This window comes from Triticum urartu, chromosome 1A, assembly GCF_056163025.1.
Source record: "Triticum urartu cultivar PI428250 chromosome 1A, HENAU_Tu73, whole genome shotgun sequence".
Lineage (NCBI taxonomy): Eukaryota > Viridiplantae > Streptophyta > Magnoliopsida > Poales > Poaceae > Triticum > Triticum urartu.
Genome location: NC_141873.1, coordinates 572,806,225 through 572,813,649, shown reverse-complemented (window position 1 = coordinate 572,813,649; position 7,425 = coordinate 572,806,225). Strand labels below are relative to the sequence as shown.

At 43.2% G+C, this 7,425-nt stretch overlaps 1 pseudogene; it reads left to right on the top strand.

Moving 5' to 3' along the window:
• Positions 1-1,273: 1,273 nt before the first annotated feature.
• LOC147992899 (uncharacterized) lies at positions 1,274-3,616 on the top strand (annotated as a pseudogene).
• Positions 3,617-7,425: the final 3,809 nt, after the last annotated feature.

Here is a 7,425-nt window from a genome sequence, read left to right as displayed (position 1 = left end):
GCTAAGATTCTGGAGAACAACAACAAGCAGTGGGACGGCGAGAAGTGCATCATTTTGACATGCAGCTTCACCCCATGACCGTGCTCACTGACCGCATACAAATTGACGCCGTAGCAACAAGGACAACGGTATCAACCCTCGTGGTTACCTCCCGACTCACTACGAGAAGGTCCAGATGCTTCTCAGCGACAGCTTCCTTGGATCCTACTCTGGATCAAAATATAAGATGTTCTTTTGATACAAAGAGAGTCGTCTAATATTTTGATCATAGCAACCCGCGCTTACGAGTACTTTGCAACTGTTCTTGAGAACCTTTCGAATATTACTCACTTAACTTATGTTTTGAATAGAGATTAATTGTGTGCTTTCTGTTGTAAGCCTCCCCTTCATGCATGATGCTGTACATACAATTGTACGCATGATACCAGTGAATATTTTGCTCGTAGTAGCTATTCTACTGTTGTTTGTCGAATCTCGTTTTCTCTTGATAGGCCTTGACAAAGGCAAGGTGATATAAATCACGCAGCACCCACGAGTTAAAAAAATAGGTGAATCCCAGAGATTTGCAGAATAGGTGACAAAAAAAATATGTTTAATGGACAGATAGGAATTAGAGCCGAGCCAGAATAGGTGACAAAAAAAATGTGTTTAATGGACAGATAGGAATTAGAGCCGAGCCGACATGTGTACGAGCCTCCTTAGTGAGAATCCCAGAAATTCGGCCCACACAGGATCGAACTCTGGTCGCTGGGTGCAAACTGTGACCCTAGTCATTGGGTTAGGCTAGTCATAGTGGGAGTAACTTAGCTAGTAACATAACACATTTTGAGACAAGTTTGCTTATGTGGCACCTAGTTAATGAGGAGATAGGTGTTTGGAGTAACATATTATGTTACCATCACATAGCGCTTCCCAAGAAATGTTGAGTCTATAAGCTAATAAATGCAACCATATATGATACTATTTTTATGACACTTTACACTATGAAAGTAGTAACATAAACTAGTGTTATATGTATGACACTAGTCTAAATTACTCCCCATTATAACCAATCTTAGAGCCATGTTCTCATTTTAACTACTTCAATCAGCCTAATAATATTTTGCGGTATTTCTCGTTTTATTATTCCATTATTCACGCGTGCATAGGGATTCTGCCGCAGCAAGGCCATCATGCCATGCGTTCCCGACTGCTTCCGTAACAACACGGTGGCCTAATTCTTCTATTCCATTCATCCTCCTCGATTGGATCTCATCAACCCGCAGCAACATGCATGGACATGGAGCACACCGACCTGTTGCTGGACATACTCCGCCGCCTCGCTCCGCGCAGCCTGGCCGTCTCTCGATGCGTCTGCAAGGTCTGGCGCGGCACCATCGACCGCCATCGTCTCCTGCGCGTCCACCTGCTCCCGCTCTCCCTCGACGGCGCCATCTACGACGAGCTCCAGATGGACCCGCCGGAGCTCTTCGGTCGCCGCTCCCCCACACGCTACGTCGTCACCACCAACCTCGACTACCTCGCCGACGACCCGGACTACGCCGACTACGTGCGGGACTACTGCAACGGCCTCCTCTTGATCCAGATCGAGAAGGACATCGCCAAGTTGAAGGTGGTCAATCCCGCCACACGGCAGTGGGCGGCGCTGCCCACGCTGCCATGCGCGTGCTCGTGGCCGGCGGGGAGCTGCCGGCGCTGCCGCAATAACCGCTACCTCGTCTATGACCCCACCGTCTCGCCACACTACGAGGTCTTCTTCATCCCTCGTGTTCCCGCTGATGTGCCAGCCGACACGGAGTGGCCACCTTCGCTGTATGTCATGCATGTCTTCTCGTCAAAGACAAACTGTTGGGAGGACAAGTCATTTGTGCGACAAGGCGATGCTGCCGGAACAATCCAAGATGTGATATCATGCTATGATTCTGACCGGGGTATGTACAACGCCGCGTATTGGCAAGGGTCACTCTACGTGCCTTCCAGGCACATAAAACATGATTTTCTTTTGAGGTACGTAAGTATTATACTCACGCTCACACACTCGACAATGCATGATTATTTTTATCTTTATTTGGATCAACTCATTTTATTTTATTTGCAGTGTTCTATTATCATTTTTTTCTATCAACATAATTGTTTTAACGTATTACTCACACTCAGCCACATAGATTAATTAATTGTTCTTATTATTTACATAAAAACATGTCATTTTAGTTATTAATCTTTAGCAATGATTTTTTTATACAGAATAAACATGTCGAGTGATAAGTACCAAGTAATTAAGTTACCAAAAGGGAGGCGTCGGATCACATTTCCGTCTAGGAAAAAATCAAAGAAAGGGGTCTATTGTGTGCGTTGCATACCAATGCGCCATGCACATTTCAGGTTTGGTTTCTTCATGAATCACGTGGTTTGATTGACTGGGTTTTGAAGAATGAAATCAATCTTGAGCCAGCATATATTTAGTAAAGATTGGCACCATGGACCATGGATTCCAGTCCCGTGACCAGATAGAGTTATTGAAGAATGATACCAACCTTAACCTTGTAGATGAGTACAACGAAGATGTGGTGGAAGATGGATTTGATTGGGACTCTGATGATAAAAATGGTGTTAGCATTAAAGACTGGCCTAAAAAGTGTGACGCTAACATCAGAGTTCCTCATTGTTTTGGTTTCCATCCTTACAAAGAAATTGTCTTGTTTCATGAAAGATGGGTGTGCCATTGTTCAACGGTAGGCTACCGTTTAGACAGCTCAAAGGTACGATACCTAGGTCATATGTGGCCCCGCAGCCACTATTCAATGGAAGAGATTTCGTTTCCGTACACACCATGTTGGATGATGGCTCGGCTCGACTCGCAAGAGCTCGTTTCGTTAACGAGCTAACTCGACTCGACTCGTTATTATTAACGAGCTCAAATCCAAGATTGGCTCGACTCGTATAACTCGCGAGCTGACTCATTTAGCTTGTTAAGCTCATTAAAGATATGAACATAAAACCCTCAAACATTATAAAAATTATTATGTATATATTAAACATATATATCACTAAACAATAGTAATTTCTTTATAACGCATGAGTCTCCTAGGTGGTTGGGCCTTCAACGGCTAGGTCTTGTGTTGTGCGCCTGGGACATAGGGTGCTGAGTGGCTGATCTTTTTTTATATTGGGAGTGGCCGATCTTTTGTACCAAGCCTAACGAGTTACATGAGTACTCGTGAGATTGGCTCGTTTAACTTGGTCTATAAACGATCTTAAACTAAAGCTCGGCTCGACTCGTTATTCTTCGAGTTCGAGTCGATTCGAGCCGAGTCACGAGCTACTCGTTTAGCTCACGAGCTTCGAGCTTTTTTTCCAGCCCTAATGATGGACTTACCCGGAAGAAACTAATGCACACCATGTGTTACAACTGTGTTTGATTTGCATATAATTTCCATGTTTTTTCTACGAGGATTTATGTGAGCTTGTCTTGATTTCTTTTCCCTTGGTACACTTTTTGTATTAATTGGCGTTCATATGGAGATGTGTTGTCCCAACGGAATCAAGTGAATTCGTTGAACCACTTTTTTATTGATTTCTGTGAATTATTTCTATGTAGCAACATTTTATTCCTTGATAAGGACGAGCGCGTTTTTTATTCAGTTCATTAAATAATCCTAGCATCCTAGAAAAAAATAGATCATGTTTTTTCCAAATCATGCAAGTTGCGAGAAGAGAAAAGAGGGAGGTGGAAGCCTTGGTAGTGCAAGCCCCTCGAGTGAGTCAATCATCTTTGTTGTCGCTGATCTGGGCCCGTTGAGGTATCGGCCTAGCAGGCCAGGGCCCTCCCGATTTGATCGAGGGGCGGAGCCAGGATGAAAAACGAGAGGGGGACCACTTTCAAAAAAAAGGAGAGGGGGCAAAGATGTGTACGTTTTTTTCTCCAGAGAGATGTGTAGGAACTGATGGCTAGATCATTTAGAAAACTAACCACACAAGCATACATAGAACGTGTAAGAAGTAAAATCATATATTGCATTGTACGATAATGCCAGCACAATTATGACAAGTTCATCGCCAAAGTAAAAGTAAACTACACATTTAAGGAACAATAACTTTAGAAATATCAATATTTCACTCCTGGTCTTTTTGAATTAATTTATAGTCTTCGGGCTGCAAGAAAAAGAAGCATATTTAAATAAGAGAGGAAGTAAACACTTATAGATAAATAAACTAGCTTGAGCACATTACCCTTTGGCAATTTTTTCCACGGCCGTGTTTAACTAGCACATCATTAGGAATATTGTCCAACATCTCTTTTTCTACAAAGCAAATAAGGCTATGGTTCAAATAAATCATCACCCATCTTGTTACGTAAAACATTCTTCACAAGCTTCATCGCTGAGTAGCATGTCTAAAGGGTTGCAGTGACAAAATGATAAGAAACATGCTTCCTTGTAGACATGGTTAGTTTAGCCAGATCATTCATAGTTTCCAAGCCAGCAAATATTGTTCTCAAATGATAAGTGCCACATGTGTGGCACGAAGTAACACCGTCCTGATGTTTTTACAACTAAAATTGCCATCCGAAAGAAAAAAAACCAAAAAAGTGAAACTTGTCATCAAACAGAAAGTTGTGATGCTTCACATTTAAAGTTACCATCCTCGGGTAACTAAAGTTGCCATCAAAAAACATCATAACGGAACTGCTTCATTGCGTGCATTATCTATGTAGAGGCAAAGATCCTTCTCGAGATGCTCCAACTCGTTATCACTAAATCATTAGGATAAAACTTAGCCAACTTCATTAGCTTGTCATCATAATGACTAAACAGGCCACTTGGGGTAGAGGGGAGCTGGGGTTGCAACAGTTGTGACATTGTTGCAACAGTTGCAGGAAAAATTCCACATGTCTGGGATGGGATTGATGTCTAGTACGCAACTTTATTCTTGTAGACACGTGTTGGGCCTCCAAATGCAGAGTTTTTTTGACCTGGAAGACTATAGGGCTTACACCCCACAATTTTGTAGGATAGTAGCAATTTTTCCTCAAGTGGGTGACCTAAAGCTTATCAGTTTGTGGGAGGCGTAAGATGAAGATGGTCTCTCTCAAATGACCCTGCAACCAAATAAAAGAAATCTCTTGTGTCCCCAACACACCCATACAATGGCAAATTGTATAGGTGCATTAGTTCGGTGAAGAGATGGTGATAAAAGTGTAATATTGATGGTAGAATATATTTTTATAATCTGAATAAATAAAGACAGCAAGGTAGCAAATAGTAAACGGGCACAAAAACAGTATTGCAATGCTTGAAAATGAGGCCTAGGGTCCGTACTTTTGCTAGTGCAATCTCTCAACAGTGCTAATATAATTGGATCATATAATCATCCCTCAAAGTGCGATAAAGAATCACTCCAAAGTTCCTATATAGCGGAGAACATAAGAAGAAATTACTCGTAGGGTACGAAACCACCTCGAAGATATTCTTTCCGATCAATCTATCCAAGAGTTCGTACTAAAATAACACCAAATAATTCCAGATTCATAATACTCAATCCAACACAAAAAACTTCAAAGAATGCCCCAAGATTTCTACCAGAGAAACAAAGACAAGAACGTGCATCAACCCCTATGGTAGATTACTCCAATGTCACCTCGGGAATCCGCGAGTTGAGTGCCAAAACATATATCAAGTGAATCAATACGATACCCCATTGTCACCATGAGTATTCATATGCAAGACATATATCAAGTGCTCTCAAATCCATAAAAGTATTCAATCTGGTAACAAGAAATCTCAAAGGGAAAAATTCAATTCATCACAACAAGATAGAGAGGGGAAAACACCATATGATCCGACTATATTAACGAAGCCGCGATACATCAAGATCGTGCCATCTCAAGAACACGAGAGAGAGAGAGAGATTAAACACATAGCTACTCGTACAAACCCTCAGCCCTGAGGGTGGACTACTCCCTCCTCATCATGGTGGCCGCCGGGATGATGAAGATGGCCACCGAAGATGATTCCCCCCTCTGGCAGGGTGCCGAAAAGGGTTTAGATTGGTTTTCGGTGGCTACAGAGCCTTGCGGCAGCGGAACTTCCGATCTAGGTTAACCCCGAGGGTTTTTGGAATTTTGGGGAATTTATAGGGTAAAGAGGGAGTGCAGGAGGCCACCGAGGTGGGCACAACCCACATGGGCGCGTCTGGGCCCCCAGGCGCGCCCTGGTGGGTTGTGCCCCCCTCGAGGCATCCCCCAGGTGCTTCTCTGGCCCATCCTGGGTGTTCTGGTCCAGAAAAAATCTCTAAAAAATTTCGCGATGTTTGGACTCCGCTCGATATTGATTTCTTGCGATGTAAAAAACAAGCAAAAAACAACAACTGGTACTGGGCACTAGGTCAATAGGTTAGTTCCAAAAAATGATATAAAGTTGCTATAAAATGATTGTAAAACATCCAAGAATGATAATATAATGTCATGAATACTTCATAAATTATGGATACATTGGAGACGTATCAGGGATGCTTATAGCAAACTGAATGTCTGGAGCGGCGTGATGTTGTACTGGAACTGGATCGCCGACTTCGATCGGTAATTAATCCCCAAGTAGGAGAATCTATCTGCATCCCATCAGAATTGCAGTTGTAAGCCGTTTCCCCTTCAGATCCCAAGAGGATCTGCCCTGCCCTCCGGTAGGGGTCACGAGGATCCTCATCTTCTAACATCACAAAGACACAAATTTATCAGCCTCATCAAGAACCACTTCAAAGTTGGACCGTTGGATGCTTGAGCTCCCCTTGTACGAAGATATGATATGTTCCCAACAATCCTTTGCATGAGTGAAGGGGCGCAAGTGAGATAGATCTTCGGGAGGAACCGCAGTTTGAAGGACGAACAACGTGGAGTGATTGTATTGATTGTCTGCCTCTTCTCTTGGGGTGAAGTTGTTTGGATCATGCAGATAGAAGCCTTGCTCAATGACTCTCCAAGGATTTGTTGAGTTGTGATTCAAATAAGACTTGATGCGAAAAACCCAATTAGCAAAATCACCCTTAACAAGTTTAGGAGAAGGACCAAGGTGGTTAATATGCGGTGTAGGGACCGGTCCTCCCTAGACCGACGGAGGGGGAACCAAGGCAAAGGTTCCCGTCCCATTCTTGTTTTGAGGGGAGAAGGTTTGGGTATATTTAGCTGCTTCTTTGCTGGAGTTGGCATCCGACTCCGATGCGGTGGGATTAAGCACAAGCAACGGATTGGGAGAAGTTTTCAACCCCTCAAGTAATTCTTTAAGCATGGACTTGACCTTGGTCGTCATAGACGTCTTAAGTGAAGCCATAGCTTAGTTTAAGTCATGTCGGGTGATCGAAGTCAACTCCACGGCCTCGAGCACTTCATCCCCAATACCACCGTCGTCAACCATACTCTTCGGGTGGTGAAAC